Here is a 22,939-nt window from a genome sequence, read left to right as displayed (position 1 = left end):
ATCGAGATTATAGCTAGAGAGTCAACCTATGGGTACCCACTACTCCAAACTAGATTCGTTATGTGAAGAGAAATTGAAGGGTCTAAGGCACGATAGCTCGAGGGTTATAGAGCATCTCCCCCTTGGGACACTATATCCTCCAAAGAATACTGACTTGACCTTACGCACTGCAACCAAAACTATTAGAAATATTCACATGGGCTCTGAGCTTGAATACATATCTGATTAACTGAATGACGGATAGCTGAATACTAGACGTGTAAAACTAAACCACACTTAGTTCGAGATAGCTGGAATGACACTATAGAGTGTTATGCATGAAAGGTAATGACTGACAGGGTAACATGAGGTAGCTAAGCATGAGTGAGGGAAAACTATATTACCTTAGGAATGCAAGACCAAAAGTCTAATATGATTTAGGAGCATTCTGTAAACTGAGGTACTAAAATACTAATATCTGTGTAACTGATAGCTATATTCCAGGGTTGGGTAATTCTAAAACTAACTGAGTTACTTATCTAACCACTGGACTTAGGACTGGGACCGAGATTATAGTTAAGATGGTAATTGAGACTGTAATGTAACTAAGACTATAACTGAGACTAAATTTTGGTTTTCTATAATTGAGGTTTAGACTGGCATGGGAGCACTGAATTCTGATGGCTAAATAAATGACAGCTGAAAGCCATGGTTCTACAGGACTATCTGAGTCCTTTACTGAATATTGATTACTAAACTGACGCTGTAACTGAGGCCTGCAGGATGGAACATTAACACTATGAATTCACCGAGGGATCTAAACTGAGGGTATACATAACATAATCTGAGTTTGATTGAACACTAGGAGTGAAGTCATGAATCGTGTGGGCTAAGCATACTGTAAAGCATGACATAAGTGCATGAGTCATGAGCTGTATGAACTAGGTTTGAAATTGCTGAATTCGTGGAACATGATTTACAACACTAGATTAACTTAGACTCCTCATACGAGAAACTTGAAACATACTTTATTCTATGAAGAGCGCGTGGATATAAGCTGTATCTATGGGACTGAAACGTAAAGCATGCATAAGTATCAGGAGGGTTGAAGTATAAAACTTCACATTGAGATAGAAATGGGTCGGGAATCATCTTTCCTTATTGACTTTCTACACATACTAGTATTGCTACTAGAATTTGAAGGACTAGAATTCTGAGATATCATAACCGGATAGTTACTGTATAACTGTCGGGTTGAGTTAGACTGACTCACTAGGGTGGATACTGGAAAAGGTCCTATTAATATTTGGTCTGACCTTAAAGTTGACTTCTATGCAAGGAGTTACAAAAGAAAAAGAAGCTCCTAAATCTGAAAAAGTGTGAACATGTAAATGAAGGATCCGTAACATACCAGTGGCTGCATCAGGAGGACTTTCTTGATCCTATCAGGACTGAAGTACATAGAGTCTATTTGGGCATTGCTGGAATTGGCACCCTGCTGATTCGGGCGATCGGACTGAGATGAAGGATGACCGTGTTAACTTCGAGGACCAGGCCTAGGACAATCTCAGACTTTGTGACCTTTCTTGCCACATCCAAAATACACATCACTGCCAGCTCTACATATACCCTTATGATGCTTACCACACTTTTTGCAAAGTGGATGAGTAAAAACCCTGCTCTCACTACCCTGGGCCTTGGAGCCTGGAGCCCTATCTCTATAGTCATTTCTAAACTTTGGTGCTGGTGCACTAGCTGAACATGGAACTGGGACTAAAAACTTCTGCCTATGCTGAGAACGGTTACCACCCTGTTACCCTGGCTGAGAAAAACTATAACTACCAGTCCTGGCCTCTCCTTCTTCTTGATTTTATGCTCCTTAATTATCTGAGCATGGACCATAATCCTAGATATGTCCATCTCTTTAATAAACATCACAATTCTGCACTCCTTAACCACTCTACCTGATATTCCAGACACAAAATTATTTATTCTGGATCTACTGTCTGCTACTAGATGGGGAGCGTACCTAGCTAACTGAGTGAATTTTAGAGAGTATTCTTTTACACTTATGCTCCCTTGTCTGAGGTTGATGAACTCTAATAATTTAGCTTCTTTCTGCTCTAGGGGAAAGAATCTATCTAAGAAGGCCGTAGCGAACTCTTTCCATTCTATGGGCTTTGCATCTATACCCCTATCTACCTTCCACTGTTTAAACCATGTATGGGCTACATCTTGTAGCTGATAGGTAGCTAACTCTGCACTCTCACTGAAAGTCACTCCCATGATATTTGTGACTTTTTGAACCTGGTCGAGGAATTCCTGTGGATCCTTTTCTGGCTTAGAACCTAAGAATAGTGGAGGATTCATTTGGGTAAAGTCCTGAATCCTAGCTATAATAGAATTGGCCACTAGGTTGGTTAGAACAACAGCTGGCCGATCATTCTGAGCTGTGACTAAATTGGCTAGAGTAGTGAATGCAGTACTGAATTCTTCTTGAGAAATATATTCATCCAAGGGATCTTCCTGAACGGGTTGAGGTGCTAACTGATTTCTTGTTCTCCCTTCGTTAGTACTTTTAGGAGGCATGTTCTGTAAATGAAAAGGAAGACGAATCAGACTGAGAGAAAAATTCGAGCTTATGCTTACTGGTATGACATGAATACTAAAAAAAGGGAAACTGTTCCTAAAACATCTCATAGCCTCCTACACATAAGTGTGGTGCACAACACACCCATGTACAAGATTCTACTAGATACAAATTTCCAGACTTCCTAGGACACTTTTGAACCTTAGGCTCTGATACTAAGTTTGTAACACCCCAAATCTAGTACTCGGGATATTACATGGTGCTCATGACCCTAAAGGACCACAAGCTAACCCATGACTGATATCTGTAACTGAGCACTGAATAATATACTGAAAATATATAGAATATAAGTTATAACGCCATAAGGTTCAAAACTAAACTAATACTGAACATAAAAAAATATTTGTAATAGGGTATAACAATACCCAAAACTGAGATAAACTATCTAAAATATGCTGTAGTCTGAAAGCCTCTAAAACTGAAATATTTGAATAAAGAGTTGATGGGATAATCCCCCAACTAACTCCATTTGCTAAGATAGACTAAGTACTAAAATAATGAAATAATCAAGCAATAATAGCCTCAAATGATGAGGACTCACTGCTGACTCTGACTGCTGGAACTGAAATGCTAATGATACTCTGGAATGCATGCTTTTGAACCTATGGTATAAAACACCATAGCACAAATGCATCAGTGTGATTGAATATACTGGTATGCAAGTGAAGTAGGTTGAATGCAATAGTTCATATGCATTGATAATACTAACTCACTGAATAACATGAATGTGAGAATACATGCATGAATACGCAATTGTAACCGAGATTGTGATAACGCTGACCCATGAATTCTGATAACGTTGAGTTAGTGATATCTGAGTACTAATACTGGGATACTGAATGTCTGAGTCTATTAAGTACTGAGGAACTGATGTCATATTACATATAAAGGAATGACTATTTTTGATAGTTTTGATTATGAAGAACTGGTTTGATTGACTGTATTTGACAGTCTTAAAACTGAATACTGATAACATGAGTTTTGTATAGTTAATAAACTATTAACTAGGTGACTGTGTCTGACAGTCCTGATTCTGATGGAACTAGCTGAGTTCCATACTGAGTTGAGCGACTGTATCTAACAGTCCTAAAATCTGTAGAACTAAATTGAGTTCTATTACTGAGACTAGATCTGAAACTAAGACTGTGGGAGGTAATTATCTAACTGACATAACCCAAAACATAACTGGTGGGGTCCAATCTGTAACCCCAGCTGGAAGGCTGTCAGTACCGTGCCACGGGTAAAGATATGCTGTGAGTAAACCTTCTCTGACAGGGAGCTCTTCCATCAACCTCTCTTGTAAGAAAAACTCAAATAAGATGTATAGTCCCTAGACTCGTAGGGGTACATCCTACACTGGCTACGTAGTTCTGGAATGCAGGGATTACTACTAAAGATCACACCCTCTACTGGATGACAGTGTGTGTCCTCATCCCTGGGTTCACTCGGTGCTGAATCCTACTCCCAACTGAATAGAGACAAAGTTGATTTCCTAGTTCATACTAGTATGGACACTCATTTTACTAATTTACTAGATTGAACTGAGTTCACTAGATTTCCATTGACTGACGGAATACTACTGAGATATGATGATTGACTGAGATCACTGAGATTTCTGAGATTACTAAGATTACTAAATGAAACTGGACTGATACTGAGTTTACCAAGTTTTCTTGAGTCACATGACTGACTGAATTCTACTGATCATGGCTTGACCGAGAGTATTGTGAAAATATGACAGTAACTCTAGGCACACAACTAAATTGTTGGGTACAAGTACCCCTAGGACTCGATAGCATGAAACTGATAGGACATGACACTTCTTAAACGTATGACCAATATCAACAATTCATAATACATTAATTTGGGGATTTCATAAAGCACATGGATATCATAGTCCTATACATGAATGGAATTGCATAAAATATGTCATACTTTCATCAACCTAATCACATGGATATTCCCCCAACCATTCATAATGCACACAATATCATGAAAGTCATTCTTGGTCATAGGGTAAAGCATGCATTTATCACGTGGGTCACAATTAAGCTATAATGCATAATTTCTATTCTTTTAGGTATTTTATCAAACACCTAGGATGCATGACTTAGGGCATAGGCATGACCATCAAATTAATACAAAAAAACTCCATATTTCAACTCAATTTCACATGTTTAATACCACATACTAGCATAGGTTCATGAACAACACATAAAAATTCCAACTAGGGAATCATACAACCTTAATCACATGAACATAATCAACCCACAACAAAATATTCACAATACAAGATTTAAAACTTGATTCTTGGGATTTATGGATGAAAGAAATCCATGAATGAACATTGTGCATACCTTAGTTCTTGATTCTTGGAAGATTGACGGAGATATTCTTGAATTTGAGTCTTGATTTCTTGAGCTAGGGTTTTCTATCTTTGAGAGAGAGTGATTTATTTCTTGAGAGATGTGGGTAAACAATGAGATAATAGGTTTTTTTAGGGTTTAATGTCGTGTATAGGATGATTTAGGGTTTTTGGAATTTACCAAATAGCCCCTGAAATTAAATAACGGAACTTGAAAAATGCCAATTTTATATGTTGGCGCGACGCGACGCTATCACACCTTGTCTATGGAAAATAACTACTGAGAAATTGCATCATGGCGCGACGCGGTGGTATCACATTGAGACACTTGAAAGGGAAAATTCTTGATTTAAGCCTTGGAGCGATGCGCCAATATCGAGGAGGCTCATTGGTGTTTGACAAATGCCATTTGGCATGCTCCGCGACACGTTGTTGGCTCAGGTGGCAAACTGTCTTACTGAAATGACTCTAACTCTTCACCCGGGTGTTGGATTTGGACGAATTTGGTATTGATGGAAAGCTTATTCAATTTACCATATGATAAAAAAGTCAAAATATTGAAAATTTCACATGTATAAAAGTGGATTCATCTTTTAAATCAAGTCTTTAACATTTTTGGGATGATTTTAAGCTAGGTAGAAGTACAGGGTATTACATCTTACTTTATAATTTTTGTAAGCCATATAATGCAAATGACCAACTGATCAGTGGTAAATAGATAAATTGGGATTAGCCCAAGCTAGGCTTACGCCCTTGAGCTGCCACCCACATATGAGACATTGGGATCACCCATGCTAGGCTTTTTCCCCCGAGCTGCCACCCATTTTACAAATAACGTTACTTAGTTTATTTAGCCTTTGAGATTGTTACCTTGGTGGTCATAACATTATGGTGCCTTGAAACAATAATCTACCAATAAGAGACATATGAATAAACACTTAATGTAATGTCAAAGAGGTATGGGGCAGATTTTACACGAATGAGATATTTAGGAGCTAAAAATAACACACGAGTTTTATTTGACTTAAAGGAGAACTCTAGAGACCTGCTAGTGAATGTAAAAATGCATACTTGATAATAAACATGTGGTGAGGTATTTTAACATATTAGGGAGCAGGAGCAAGGTCGTTATCTAGATGGGAGATCATACGTTGCTATTAGGTATTTACTATGGGAAAGCTTTAGAAGCTTATGTTGTAAAAAAAGTGCTAGATTTTATGCCTAAGAATACGACATAGAGTTTCCTTACATACCTTGTTGTATAACTCCGAAGCTAACCCAACTTGACTTCCTGCCTTTTAGATTACTTATCTATAATAAAATATATGGTAAGCTAATATTTGCAACCAACCGACACATTTGGGCTACTTAACTTCACCAAAATAGTAGCTAGGTAGTAGGCCCTTAATTTAACAATCAAGGGTGTTATTTTAACCCTTTTTTCTTCCAATTACATCCACATACCATAAAAAATCTTATAAGATCCCCCGAAAAAACTTGGTCTTCATTTCACCCTCCAAATGATACATAAAGCAGCATGGGCATTAAATGTATACAATAATTAGCTCGATGGTATACTACCCCACCCTTCTTCTATATTTCAATACAAACTAATTGCATCTTTCCCCAACATCAACCTAGCATCCCCCAACATTTACACATAAAATAGTCCAAAAAACAACCCCAAATTTACCTTTGTCGCAACAACCAAATATTGAAATCATCATCCGTTGAGTTCTAAATAACCACACATCCATAATTCTTTTCCAAATTCATATATAAAGAGGAAAAAATGGAGAAGTCACCTTACCTTAATCTTATGAAATTTATCAGTTTAACTTAAACTCTTCAAGAACTTGAACTTTCCTTCACACTTTAAATTAAAGAAGAAAAGAAAAGTCTCTTAATAACAATGAAAAGTGAGCAGGTAGCTTGTTCTATATTCTGCCATGTATTAATAATTAAGCACTTATAACATGTTTTCCTAATCTTCCATGAGATAACCAAGCTAAACCTTAAGGGGTTGTTTGGTAGAGTGTATTGAAATGTTAATACGTGCATTAGTTTAATGTATATTAGTTGTACCTTGTTTGGTCTACCTTTTTACCCTATGTATAACTAATGCAAGCATTAGTTATAAACTTTATTGTGCATTGAGGTGTGTATTACTAATACCTCAAAATCCATGGCATTAGTAATGCAATGGATCTAATGCATGCATTAACATGCTTAAAGACCCTATTACCCCTCAAAAAAATTTCCACATGCTTTCTAACATATATTTTGAGTGTATTATGTAATTTTTTTTTTAAAAATTATGTAATTCATATTTTTTAATACATCAAACCAAACACTGCATAAGAAAAATACAAGCATAACTAATGCAAACATAACTAAGACAAGCATTACTAATAGACCATAGTTTGCATTATTCTTATACACTCTACCAAACGACCCCTAAGGGTTTTCACTTACCTTGGCTTGCAAAGATGAGGGTTTATTCAAGAACCCTAGAAGGAGTTTTAGGAATGCTATTCTTATCATTGTTAGTTAAGGGAGAAATATGGAATTAAAAGGGTGAATATTGTGTTTGAAAATGAGTAAAATGACCAGCTATATTGGTCTTATATTGAGCCCTCTAGAAGCTCTCTTATTAACCCCATTTTTAGCCACAAATTAGTCCAAGTAGGATATGCACCTACTTAAGGGTTCAAGCTGCTCAAAATTTCAAAGTAGGTGATGCACTTACTTGCTTAAAAAATTCTTATTTGGGCTCAATTAACTTGGGCCTTTGGCAGATATTAAGTGTTGAGCCATTTTTTCATTTCTTTTTTTTCTCTTGAGTTAGGACCAAATGAGTATCTTAACATAGGACCAAATCTGATCCATAACCTTGGTTCCATTAACCTGGTCTATATAGCTCAAATAGGTGACTCACCAACTAGCTTAGTTAAGTCAAGCAAGCACCTCAATAAAATACTCCATTTTCAGTTCTTAACCCATTTAATCTAACTTAAAACTTGTATATACTTGGTCGCATCACATTAAAACGTAGGGCAGCATCTAGAATTCTATCAACGTCATTAATACTCATGTTACAAATCTCGACCATTAACTATACACAAGGATATATAAAGTTCCATATGAATAAAAACAGAACATACAAAATATGGGGTGTTACATCCTCCCCCCTTAGGAACATTCATCCTCGAATGTTAGCATAAATGTCCAACCAAAACAAGTTCAAGCCTAAGTTTAATATTCCTATTATCACATAGTGCTTATATATATTATACTCACTTGTTATTTCTCCAATTCAAAATATTGAACTTTTTCTTTGTATTCGAACAAATGGGGGTACTTGGATTTCATCGCTTCTCAGCTTCCCATGTTATCTCTTCTACTTGTTGGTTTCTCCAAAGTACTTTTACAGAAGCTATTTCTTTATTTCTTAACTTCTTAACTTATCGATCTATAATAGAAATATGTATTTCTTCATTAGTTAGATCTTCCATAACTTGTACCTCTTTAGTAGAAGTAATATGAGATATATCTCCGATGTACTTTCCAAGCATTGAGAAATGAAAAATTAGGTAGACTGTTGAAAGATCTTGGGGTAGCTCTAACTCATATGAGACTTGAACAAACCTTTGAATAATCCTATATGGTCCTATATAACATGGACTTAGTTTTCCTTTCTTACTAAATCTCATTACCCCTTTCATTGCTGACACCTTCAAGAATATCCAATCACCGATTGCAAACTCTGCCCTCTTCTTCTGATATCCGCATATGACTTGTGTCGACTTTGGGCTATTTTTACCCATTGTTGGATCACTTTAATCTTTTCCATAGCTTGATGAACAAGATCTAGCCCGAACAAGGCAGTTTCATCTACTTCAAACCATCAATTTGGTGATCTACACTTTCTTTCATACAAAGCTTCATATGGTGCTATTTTGATACTTGAATGATAGCTATTGCTGTAGAAGAACTCAATGAGAGGTAAATGATCATCCTAACTACCTTTAAAGTCTAATACACAAGCTCAAGCATATCTTTAAGTGTTTAAATGGTACATTCTGCTTGTCCATCTGCTTGAGGATGGAAAGCTATACTTAAATTCACTTGTGTTCTCAAATTTTTCTGAAAATATTTCCAAAAATTTACAGTAAATTGAGTTCCCCGATCTGATATAATAGATATTGGCACTCTATGTAGCTGAACTATCTCTTTAATATACAATTTTGCGTACTCTTTAACTGCATAGGTGGTCTTAACCGACAAGAAGTATGCTGATTTGGTAAGCCTATCAACTATTACCCATATGGAATTAAAACTTTGAGATATATGAGGCAAACCAGTGATGAAATCTATGTTGATCATGTCCCGCTTCTAGATTTGAAGATCTATACATTGCATATAACCGCAGGACTTTTGGTGCTCAACTTTAACTCTTTGACAATTTGGACATTCGACTACAAATTTTGCAATGTTCTTCTTCATGTCACCCCACCAATACATTCCTTTCAAATACTAATACATTTTAGTTGACCCCAGATGGATGGAATACCTTGAATGATATGCCTCTGTCATAATCCTCTTTCTTAGACTATCTACATTAGGCACACACAATTAGTTTTGGCACTGAAGTACTCCCTCTTGGGTAAGTTCAAATGCCTTTGTCACACCATATTGTAAAGTTTCCTTAAGCTGTAATAGAATAGGATCTGCATATTGCTTCTACTTTCACTTCAGCTACTAATGAAGATTCTGCCGCATTACGCACAATAAGCCCCTCCTTTGGAATTTTAAGATGGTAAACCCCCAAATTGGCTAGTTGGTGTAGATCTTTAATCATCCCTTGTATTTCCGTTGACTTCCCATAAGTTCCCACCATTGCCTTATGACTTAACACATCAGTTACCACATTTGCTTTCCCTAGATGATATAAGATAATGACATCATAGTCTTTTAATAGTTCAAGCCACCTTTGCTGCCTCAAGTTTAAATCCTTTTGGATAAAGATATATTGTAAGCTCTTTCGGTCAGTAGATATGTCAACATGAATACCATAGAGGTAGTGGCTCCATATCTTTAAGGTAAATATAACCGTTGCTAGCTCAAGATCATGCGTTGGATAATTTTTCTCCTGTGGCCACAATTGTCTTGAGTCATATGCTATTACTTTACCATGCTGCATCAACACACATCCTAAGCCAATTCTTAAAGTATCACAATACACTACATACCCTTCCATGCCTTCTGAAAGTACCAATACGGGTATAGAAGTCAACTTATTCTTCATATATTTGAAACTCCTTTCACATGAATCATTCCATTGAAACTTGGACGCTTTGTGTGTTAGGTTTATTAAAGGTGCAGAGTTTGAAGAAAAACCTTTAAAAAACCTCCTATAATAACCTACCAACCTAAGGAAACTACGAACCTCCATAGGCGTTATAGGTCTTGGATAGTTCTTCGCAGCTTCTATTTTATAAGTATCAACCTTTATTCCTTCATCAGATAACATATGACCAAAGAATGCCATAGAATTTAACCTAAACTCATATTTAGAGAACTTTGCATATAGCTTACGATCACAAAGAATCTGTAAAACCTATCATAAGTGAATGGAATGATCCTTATTTGATCTTGAATAAACTAGAATATCATCTATAAAAACTATCACAAACACATCTAAGAATGGCTTGAACACCCTATTCATCAAATCCATAAAAGTTGTGGGTGCATTAGTTAGCCTAAAGGACATAACTAGAAACTCGTAATGACCATATCATGTTCGAAAAGCTTTCTTGGGTATGTCCTTCTCTTTGATCCTTATTTGGTGGTAACCTAACCTCAAATCAATCATTGAAAAAAACTTGGCGCCTTACAACTAATCAAATAAGTCATCAATTCTCAAAAGGGGATATTTTTTTGTTAAAAGTCACCTTATTCAGTTGCCGATAGTCAATACACATTCTCAATGAGCCATCCTTCTTATGCACAAATAACACTAGTGCACCCCAAGGGGACATACTAGGACTTATGAATCCTTTTTCTAGAAAGTCTTTTAATTGTTTTTTCAACTCCCGTAATTCTTTTGGGGCCATTCTATATAGAGAAATTGAGATTAGTTGAGTACCTCGAATCACATCAATTCCAAACTCTACTTCTTATTCTGGAGGCAAACTGGAAGATCTTCAGAAAATACATTGGAAAATTCATTTACCACCGGAATAGTTTGAAGAGTTGGTGGCTCCGCATCTGTAACCTTCACTCTAACTAGATAATATATGTAACCTTTGAAAATCATCCTTTTTGCCTTAAAATGAGAAATAAATTTACCTCTTGGAATACCACTATTACCTCTCCATTCAAGAACTACCTCTCTTGGAAAATGGAAAGACATTCTTTAGTTTGGCTATCTACTGTGGTATAAAAAGAAGCCAACCTGTCCATACCCATTATAACATCAAAATCTACTGTCTCTAACTCAACAAGATCAGCCATTGTATCATGAACACAAATAGTTATTGTACAATTTGGATACACTCTCCTAGCTATAATAGATTTACCAACTTGTGTAGACACTTCAAATGGCTTAACTAGCAATTTTGGTGCTCTTTTGAACTTTCCAGAAACCAATGGTGTGACATATGATAATGTAGAACCTGAATTACTTAATGCATATACATTATGTGAAAAGATGGACAATGTACCTGTAACCACATTTGGAGAAGCCTCTAAATTTTGTTGATTCGCTAAAACATATGTACGATTCAGAACTCTACTAGAGATAGCTGCTTCTTTAGAACCTCTACCACAACCTATAGGCTATACACCCCTACCTAAATAAGGCACCAATGATAATGATGCAACGACTGATCCATTAGGTCGTGCCATACCATCCATGCCCCTTTGAGGGAATTCTCTCATCATATGCCCTAGAGTACCACAACGAAAGCAAACATTTATCCCAAACTGAAATGCACCCAAATGAAGCTTTCCACATTATTTACATGGCTTCCGAGGAGGCCTTAATTGGATCATACTCCCTTGCTAGTGAATCCCCATTGCTTGTTAACTCCGAATCTCACTTCTTTCCCCCAAACTGATTTTCCTTGGACCCTTGATATTATGATGGAGCACTAGCTGAAGAATAAAAAGATAATGGCCTAGGAGGTCAATTAGAAAAACGAGGCCTAAACTCTCCTTGGGATGCAATAAACTTCCTCATAGATCTATCCCTCTTGGAATACCCTCTTTCTAATTCTTGTGTTCTTCTTTTTTGACACTAATCCTCTATTTTATGTGCTAAAGCATGTATCCTTGTTATATCCATGTCTTTATTCAAGGAAGCAATAGTACAATCTCTAACTAGATATGGATCCAATCTATCCACATATTGGTGAACTCTATCATCCATAGTAGCTACTATATTAGGAGTATACCTAGCCAAAGAGTTAAACCGAAGGTTGTACTCCCTCACACTCAAATTCCTTTTGCCAAGATTCAGGAATTGATCCACATAGGCCTATCGAATCTTAAATAGAAGGTAATGATAAAAAAATGCCTCTTTGAAATCTTTCCAAGAAATTGAATGTGCATCGATACCCCTCGATCATTTCTAGTCTTTATACCTAAATATAGCCTCCTCTTTGAATCTATATGCTGCTACCTCAACGGTCTCTTTACCCGATACATGCATGACATCTAGAACCCTTTGGATTTGATCAATAAAGTCCTATGGTTGATCATTAAGATCTGATCCGGTGAATGTGAGATGATCCAAGTTAAGAAAATCTTGCGTTCGTAGGCTAGCTTCCGTATTTGCACCACTAGAACCTGTAGTTTGAATGGCTTTTCCTTGATCTTGTCCAGTAACTGTACGAGCTAGTAATTGCACCGCATTCCTTAGATCTTTATCAGTAGCATTAATAGATGGTTCTGAGGATGCAGTTCTTCTCCTTCTTAGCTTTTCTGGTGATGGAGGAGTATAAGAATTTGGTGATACAAACTCAACTTGAGCCTCACTTTGATTAGCTCGTTTAGGTGGTGACTTATTGGTCCCTTCTTCGACAGTCAAATCTACTCACTTACCTGTATTCTTACTCCTTCTTATAACTAGCATCTTTACTATAATGAGAGAAAAAACAAATAGATTTAATGGTTAAATATGACTTCACCTACAACCTAGGGCTCTATTGCACGACCTAAGATATGAAAAAAAAATGATAACCCCTAAATGTCCCGTAGCCTTCTGTTTATAGATGTGGTATACAACACACCCATAAACAAGACTCAACATAGACACAACTTTGTAGACTCCCTAGGACAACTTTCTCTGATACCACTTTTGTCACGCCTCAAATCCCCTTTGGGGTGGATAGGCACCCGTAGCCGTAAGGCCTAACAGAACCAACCTATAACCCTGTGCACCTCATGCATAATATGATAACCAAAAGTTCTGCCAAATATGACACAATGCATCAATGAGAACAATTAGGTGGGCAAGCACAAAATTATCGATACAAGACTTGGTCGTCGGGGCCACCACATCTAAGAGACAAGACACTAGCATGCTGAATTTCACATTGGTCTATAAAGCCTCTAAAAGATACACAAAAACTTAGTTAAGGTCAGGACAAACCCCTACCTTAGTCTTAACTACTGTACAATACCAAAATATATAAAACAAACTCAAAAAGCCCAGAATCAAACTGGAGCTCACTAATAGTCACTGGATATCTCATGCTCCTACTAGCGAGGTGTATTAGCTAAAGTACTTGTTCCTGCATCATGAAATACAGGCCCATATGAGGGACGTCAGTACGAAAATATGTACTGAATATGTAAGGCTGAAGGTAACGAAACATGATACACAAGCTTATTAGAAATCAGATACAAGTATATAAGTAGTGCTAGTGGACAACCTTTATATATACTTTTGGGACTAGGTACATCACATTATTTTATTCATTTTTACCCTTCTTAGTTCATAATCTTTGTAATCCATATAGTGCAAATGACCAGCTGGTCAGTGGTAAATAGACAAATCGGAATCGGACCATGCTAGGCTTACGCCCCTGAGCTACCACCCACATATGAACATTGGGATCGGCCTATGCTAGGATTTTTCCCCTGAGCTACCACCCATTTTATAGATTGTGTTACTTAGTTTATTTAGCCTTTGAGAATGTTACCTTGGTGGTCATAACATTATGGTACTTTGAAATAATAATGTACCAATAAGAGACATATGAATAAACACTTAATGCAATGTCAAAGAGGTATGGGGCCGCTTGTACACGAATGAAATGTTTAGGAGCTAAAAATAACATACGTGTCTTATTTGAGTTAAAGAAGAACTCTAGATTCTTGATAGTGATTATAAAAAGGTAAACTTGATAATAAGTACGTGGTGAGGTATTTTAACATATTGGGGAGCGAAAGCAAGGTTGTTAGCTAGATGGGAGATCATGTACTGCTATTAGGTATTATTTACTATGGGAAAGCTTTAGAAGCTTACGTTGTACCAAAAGTGCTAAATTTCATCCTAAATAATACGACATAGAGTAGCTTTACATACCTGGTTGTATAACTCCGAAACTAACTCAACTTGACTTCCCGCCTTTTAGATTACTTATCTACAATAAAATATATGGTAAACTAATAATAGTAACCAACCAACACATTTGGGCTATTTAACTTCACCAAAATAGTAGCCGCGTAGTAAGCCCTCAATTTATCAATCAAGGGTGTTATTTTAACCCTTTTCTCCTCCAATTACATCCACATACCATAAAAATTCTTATAATATCCCAGAAACAACTTTGGTTTCATTACACCCTCCAAATGATACACAAAACAGAATGGGCAATAATTGTATACAACAATTAGCTCGGTGGTGTACCACCCCACCCTTCTTCTATATTTCACTACAAACTAATTTTATGTTTCCACAATATCAACCTGGAATCCCCCAACATACACACATAAAATATTCCACAAAATAGCCCCAAATTTATCTTTGTCGCAACAACCAAATATTGAACTCATCGTCCGTTCAGTTCTCATTAACAACACATCCATAATTCTTTTCCAAATTAATATATAAGGAGGACAAGATGGAGCAGTCACCTTACATTAATCTTCTACAATTTATCCTTTTAACTTGAACTCTTCAAGAACTTGAACTTTCCTTCACACTTTAAACTAAATAAGAAAAGTAAAGTCTCTTAATAACAAAGAAATGTGAGTGAGCACGTAGTTTATTCTATATTCTGCCATGTATTAGTAATTAAGCACTTATTACATGTTTTCCTAATCTTCCATGAGATAACTAGGCTAAATATTAAGTGTTTTCACTTACCTTGGCTTGCAAAGATAAGGGGTTCTTCAAGTACCCTAGAAGGAATTTTAGGGATACTATTCTTATCCTTGTTAGAAAAGGGAGAAAGCTGAAATTAAAAGGGTGAATATTGTGTTTAAAATGAGTAAAATTACCAGCTATATTGGTCTTATATTGGGCCCTCTAGAATCTCTCTTATTGACCCCATTTTCAGACACAAATTTGTCCAAGTAGGCGATGAATCTACTTAAGGGTTTAAGCTGCTCAAAATTTCAAAATAGGTGATGCACCTACTTGATTAAATTCTTATTTGGGCTCAATTAACTTGGGACTTTGGAAAATTTTAAGTGTTGGGCCATTTCTTTCTTTCATTTAATTTTTCTTGAGTTAGGACCAAATCTGATCCATAATTAAGTAGGTAACTCACCAACTAGCTTAATTAAGTCAAGCAAGAACCTCAATAAAACTCCATTTTCAGTTCTTAACCCCTTTAATCTAACTTAAAACTTGTATATTCTTGGTCACTTTAAACTTTAGATTCCAGTACCATCTTACGATCCCAAGTTTAAATAGTTGTATCGATGTTAACTTGGTCGCATCACATTAAAACGTATGGGAAATATCTAGATCTATGCCATTAATACTCATGTATCAAATCTCGTCCATTACCTATACACAAGGCTATACAAGGTTCCATATGAATAGAACCAGAACATGCAAAATATGAGGTGTTACACTTTCCATCAGCAAAGACTGCACGTTTGAGAAGCGAGATTCTGAGATTTAGGCAAAAAGAAAGAGAAAATCTTTACCAAGATTGGAAAAGGTTTGAGGGTATGCTAAAAAATTGCCCTCACCATCATAAGTCTAATGTTGTTCTTGTTTAAACTTACATAGAGGGTCTTGAGCCAAACACTAAGATTTTCTTTGATTCAGCAGCTGGTGGGGAAGCTCTGGACGAAACATTTGATGAATTGTATACACTTATAAATTGGATTTCACAAGGGAATCTTGAATGACATTCTGACCCGAAGAGTGCTCCTAAGAAGGTGGAATATGTGTTAGAGGTAGACCAGTTCACTACTTTGTCAGTTTAGCTTGCAGCAATGCAAAATTAGAAGCTCACTCATTTCATAGCATGAAGTTGGGGTTCCGCAAGCAGTAACTACAGATAATGCAGTATAACAGGTAAATTTTTGGTATGAAGTTTGTGAAAGTAGTGAGCATGCAACAGATGCTTGTACGGTTAATCCAGATTCTATTAATTATGTAGAGAATGTGAATCATCAGGGACAACAAAACTTTAGTAACACCTATAATCCCAATTGGAGGAACCATCTCAATTTCTCATGGGGTAGAAATCAGGCACAGAACAACAATTAGTATAAGGGGTTGGTACAATAGAATCAACAAAAAGTTTAAAGTAATTAGGGCACAATGCAAATGAGTAATTTAGAGGAGATGATGAAGCAACTTCTAGCTTCTTATGCATAGTTAGCAGCTGATATAAAGAATCAACAGTTAATTACAAGGAATTTAGAGCTGCCAATTAGTCAGACTGTGGGAGCGCAAAACACTAGACCTTAAGAAGGATTACCTAGTGATATAGAGTCAAATAAAAAAAAGGTAAATGCAGTCATAATGAGGAGTTATTTGTAGTTAAAGAGGGCAGAACCAGAGTGGGTTAGTCCTATAGCTAATGGTGATGGATCTAAAAAGAATGAGAAGAAAGTGGTAAAAAAAATGCAAGTGATGAAACCTAAGTGGAGAAGAAGACACTACATTTACCATTCCCTCAAAGGCAGCAAAAACACCTAGAGGATAAAATTTACAAGATGTTTTTGGATCTTCTAAAGCAGTTTCATGTCAATCATTCTTTTGTTGATATTCTGTAGAGTGTGCAAAAGAACGCAAAGTATTTGAAAGACATAGTGGCAAACAAGAACCGATTGATAGAGTATGCTATAGTTGCACTTACTGAGGAGAGCACTTACAAGATATAGAACAAATTTTCCATGAAGATGAAAGATCCAGGTAGTTTTACTTTGTGTATCACTATCGGGCAGGCCATCGGTGCTCATGGGTTGTGTGACTTAGGGTTGAGCATCAATCTTATGCCCACATCTTGGTTTTGAAAGATGAGTCTATGGAGTCCCAAACCCATAAAATTATTTTGCAGTTGGTTGATAGGTCCCTTACTAGTCCAGATGGAATTATTGAAGACATATTGGTGCAAGTGGGATCACTAATTTTTCTAGTAGACTTTGTTATTCTTGATTTTAAATCTAATTTGATTATTCCATTTATTTTGGGATGCCCATTCCTATCAACAGGGAAGTCACTTATTGATGTAGCTGCAGGGAAGATAACTATGAGAGTACATGACAAAGTAAAGGTTTTTGATGTATACAAGGCACTGAAGTTGCCTGTTATATAAGAAGAATTGTTTTTTATATCAGTTGTAGACCTTGCATCTAAGCTCCATCTGTTATTGTTCGATGATCCACTAGAGAGAGCTTTGATGGGTCATGATCTTTATGGTGATGTAGAGGTGCTAGAATTGGTTCAAGTTATGGATTTGGTGTTATTGACATAAGAAAGATTGCTTTTGAGCCATTGAACATGCTAATTAGTCCCTCTCCAAGAAGTCTGTTGATGTAGCTCTAAAATTAGAGCTCAAGGCTCTTCCTCCTTACTTGAAATATGTTTTCCTTGGTGAAAATAATACCCTGCCTATTATTTTGTTTGCAGGTTTATATTATGTGCAGGTAAGAGAAGCAATGATAGTTTTGAAAAGAAGGAAAAAGGACATAGGATGGCAAATATCGGACATCACAGGAATAAATCCAGCCTTTTTGTATACACAATATATACATGGAAGAAGGTTTCAAGGCAAGTGTTAAGAAACAAAAAAGATTGAATCCGGTGATGAAGGAAGTGGTATGAAAAGAAGTCATTCAATGGCTTGATGCTGGGATTGTCTACCATATTCGAAAGCAAGTGGGTCAGCCTCATGCAATACATCCCAAGAAAGGTAGGATGACTGTGGTGACCAATGAAGCTAATGAGATGATTTCCACTTGTATGGTAATTGGTTGGAGGATCTATATCGATTATCGAAAGCTTAATGAAGCCACATTAAAGGATAATTATCCTATCTCATTCATTGATCAAATGTTGGATAAGTTGGCAGGGTTGGATTACTATTTCTTTCTGTATGGTTACTCAGGGTATACTCAGATCATAATAGAACTAGAATATTAAGAAAAAACCACTTTTACCCATCTATATGGTACATATACATTCAGACGCATGCCTTTTGTCCTGTACAATGCACCCATAATATTTCAAAGATGCATGATGGCAATTTTCTATGACATGGTTGAAGAATTTGTTGAGGTATTTATGAATGACTTCTCAGTTTATGGTAACACTTTTGATGTGTGCTTGTATAATCTAGATCGAGTCTTCACTCATTGTGAGGAGACAAACCTTGTCCTGAATTGGGATAAGTGCCACTTTTTGGTCAAGAAAGGAATAGTCCTTGTCCATAAGGTTTCATGCAGAGGACTTGAAGTGGATAGAACAAAGTTGAAGTAATTGAAAATCTACCATATCCTATAACAATGAAGGGAGTGAGAAGTTTCCTGGGGTATGCAAGGTTTTACAGGCGGTTTATCCAAGATTTCAAAGATTGCAAGTCCTATGAGTAAACTATTAGAAAAAAAGCTAAGTTTGATTTTGGGGCTGAGTGTCAGGAAGCTTTAGAGTGGCTAAAGAAGAAACTGATAGAAGCACTCATCTTGATTTCTCCATATTGGGTGTTACCATTCGAGTTAATATGTGATACCAGAGATGTGTCTGTTGGAGCAGTTTTGGGGTAGTGAAAAGACAAGGTAATTATTTTTATTTATTATGAAAGTAAAGTCTTAAATGATGCCCAAATGAATTACACAGTCATAAAAAAGGAGATGTTTGCACTCGTCTATGCGTTTGACAAATTTAGATCATACTTGGTGGGAACCAAGGTAATTGTTTACACAGACCATGCTGCTATCAAGTATTTTTCATCAAAAAAGATGCAAATCCACGGTTGATAAGGTGGATTCTATTGCTTCAAGAATTTTATCTAGAAGTACTTGATCGAAAAGGAGTAGATAATCATGCGGCGGATCATAAATTAAGGCTAGAGAATCATGATCACATTATTGATGATAAAATTTGCATCTGGGAAGAGTTTCCAAATGAGAAGTTATTGACACTCGATGTGTGTGAGTTCCCTGGTATGCAGACATTGTAAATTTGTTAGTATGTGGGATTTACCCTCCTAAAGCTACTAATCAATAGAGAAAGAAGAAGTTACATAATTCTTATGCATACATATGGGATGAGCCTTATCTCTTCAAACTGGGTCCTAATGGTATTGTGCGTAGATGTATTTCCAAATCTGAATCTAAAAAAGTGCTATAAAATGCCATTCTTCTCCTTATGGTGGCCATCATGGGGCTAAACAAATAGCTAGAAAAAGGTTACAATCAGGCTTTTTTTGGCCAACTTTGTTCAAAGATACAGTTGCCTTTGTAAGAGGGTGTGATTAGTGTCACAGATAAGGTACAATATGAAGGTGCCATTAGATGCCCCTGAACAACATTCTTGAGGTTGAGGTATTCGATGCTTGGGGGATAGATTTTATGGGTCTATTTCCACCATCTTGTGGAAACTTTTTTATCCTCGTGGTAGTCGATTATGTATCTAAGTGGGTGGAAGCTGTTGCCTTACCTATCAATGATGCGAGAGTTGTAATAAAGTTTGTAAAAAAGCATATCTTCTCTCATTTTGGCACACCTAAAGCTATTATCAGTAATGGAGGTACGCATTTTGTTAATGCGCGGTTCAAAAATTTGCAAGCTAAATAAGGTGTTAGGAACAAGGTGCCCACTGCTTATCACCCAAAAACTAGTGGCCAAGTAGAAGTATCTAATTAAGAAATCAAGAAGATATTACAGAAGACTATAAATTGCCAGCATAAGGATTGGTTAGAAAAGCGAGATGACACACTGTGGGCATATAGGACAGCCTATAAAATGCCCACTGGGATCTCTCTGTATCGCTTGGTATATGGAAAAGTGTGTCACTTGCCTGTGGAGCCTTGCCTGTGGAGCTTGCTCATCAAGCTTATTGGGTGATTAAGAAACTGAATCTCGATATGAAGGTAATTGGTGAGAAGAGATTGTTGAAGTTGAATGAAATTGATGATTTTTGTCTCCATGCTTATGATAATGCAAAACTGAACAAAGAGAAGACTAAGAAATGACATGACTAGCAAATTCTAAATTGAGTTTTTAAGCCTGGGTAACTTGTGTTGCTATTTAATTCAAGATTGAAGATTTTTTCTAGGTAAGTTACGCTCTAAGTAGTCTAGGCTATTTGAGGTGGTGCGAATGATGCCTCAATAAGCTGTTGAGATATAGAACAAGGAGAAGGCTAAAAAATTCTTGGTGAATAGGCAGTGGATGAAGCATTATTCGGCAGATCAGCACAATGTGCCCATCACATTTATGGATGAGTGAAGATTGAGTTGGGTCGTGCCACGACGTTAACTAAGGCGCTGCGTAAGAGACAACCCATGAATGTAATGTACTAACTAGTTTATTTCTTTGTCATTAAAAGAAAAAGAAAAACAAAATTGAAAAGAAATGAAAAATACCAAAAGAAGTGTCGTTCCATGACCAAAAGTAAGGCATTGAGTGGGAGGAAACCCACTTTTTCTTATGTTACTTCATTGTTTTTGTTTAAGTGTACAAAAATGAGACACTTAGCGGCATGAGGGAGAACGAAAGTGGGGAGTATGTAGGATTGATCAAAGGAAGTCTTCAAGTAAGTGAAATAGGAACTACGAAATGGTACAGGGTGAAAAAGAATAAGGGGAATGAAATATTTCCCCACAAGATTAAAATCCACATGAAAATTTTGGCATTCCAGTGAGCACGGGCGATTAGAATGTGATGTCTTGCTTAGTGTGGGGGAATAAAGCCCGCGGTGCCTTAAGTATTATGGCACACTAACTACCGCGATGCGTTCCTCAAAGTGCTGGGATAGATCCCGCGCCACCCACTATGTCCCGACCTATGTAAAAATTTCAAAATTACCCCTACTCTATAATCCCTTTAAATATCCCCTTATTTCTAAAGTCCCATTCTTTTATTTACCCTAGATCGCACCTCCCCTAAATCCCCATAGCTAAATAATCTTCTCTAAATTTTGTTTTCTTTACTTAATTAAAGAGGAGCATATTTTTCATATTCTTTAAAACCACCAAGGTAAGTCCTCTATTCTTCATTCTTTTACTTCATCAGGTGCACGACATGATAGCATGCTAGCCATACTTAGACTGTATAGTTGCTATATTCAAGATTGAGACTGCAATTTTGAGATTATTAAGAAATTTGTGCCATAGAGGTATAGAATTGAACTACATGTGTCATGAGAATATTATGAGTTCAGTGCTTGCTTGTTGGCTGCCATAGACTAATAACATATGAAACTTTATGGCATCTTACATGTATGGGCTAGCTTTGTGATAGGAAATGTGGATTGAGTAGTTGCATTTTTTTTAAAGTAAGGATATGTGTGCATATAGGTAGGTATGGTCCTGTTGAAATATATAGTATGTACATCTCAAGTTGTGTTTGATGTAGTAAAGATGACTATGAGTGGTATAAACTAGAAAAAGATGAGTTTATTTTTTTTTGGTATTTGAGAAATTGTGTTTATATGGATTGATTATTGAGGGGAAGTTGATAACGCTCAAACTATACCTCTCAATGAGAATGTAAGCAATCGTTGTCAATATAAAACCCAACTAGGTTGGGGTTGAATCCCACAGGAAATATGGTGTGAACATAAGTTGTTTGCTAATTAATCAACTGATAGTTGGATTGTTTCCTAAAATGGGGGGTTTTTAAGTTTAACAAGTAATTGGCAGTCACTTTGGTTTCAGTGTTTGTAATCTAGAGTTTATGAAAAACCAGAATTATGTTCACTAAGGCTTTTGGTGCTTGACAGATGCTATTAGTGGTTTAAGATTCTCACTGTCGGTAGGACAACATGTTATCTTTATCAAAGTTATGCTTAAATGTCTATCGACCTGCTTAAACATTTAATTAACTAATCCTCTCGGACTTAGGAAATTTATGTTCATGAACATATTTTAACTCAGGTTAATCCACCTTATTACAGCGCTGATTATTAAACGATGTATCTCCGAGTTACTATTGATAATTCACTTCCCACTAATTTTGATTTCTTTCTCAAGCAAATCAAAGTAGGTGTTATCTATCGTTTGCAACCAACAGACAAAAATGTGATAACTTATCAGGAGGCTGACGACTTATCACAAATGTCGTCAGCTTCTTCTTTAGTTTTAGCTCTTTCTACTTAAGGCTGATGATAATATTGATGACTTATCAACTCCTTGAAGACCTATCACAAATTGTCGTCAAGGCTCTGCTTCAGTTCTTCAGTGCTGCCTCAGGTTGACGACATTCTTGGTAGCTTATCAGACCCTTGATGACTTATCACAAAATGT

The 22,939-nt window shown here is 36.4% G+C and overlaps 1 non-coding gene across 1 annotated transcript; it reads right to left on the bottom strand.

Annotated features, from left to right (window-relative positions):
- Positions 1-16,109: 16,109 nt before the first annotated feature.
- On the bottom strand, positions 16,110-16,216 carry LOC124899825. Its single transcript, XR_007057389.1, has one exon. It is a non-coding gene; the product is annotated as a small nucleolar RNA R71 (small nucleolar RNA).
- Between the last annotated feature and the right edge of the window lie 6,723 nt (positions 16,217-22,939).

Source organism: Capsicum annuum, chromosome 6 (genome assembly GCF_002878395.1).
Source record: "Capsicum annuum cultivar UCD-10X-F1 chromosome 6, UCD10Xv1.1, whole genome shotgun sequence".
Taxonomy (NCBI): Eukaryota; Viridiplantae; Streptophyta; class Magnoliopsida; order Solanales; family Solanaceae; genus Capsicum; species Capsicum annuum.
This window is presented reverse-complemented; position numbering and strand designations above follow the sequence as displayed.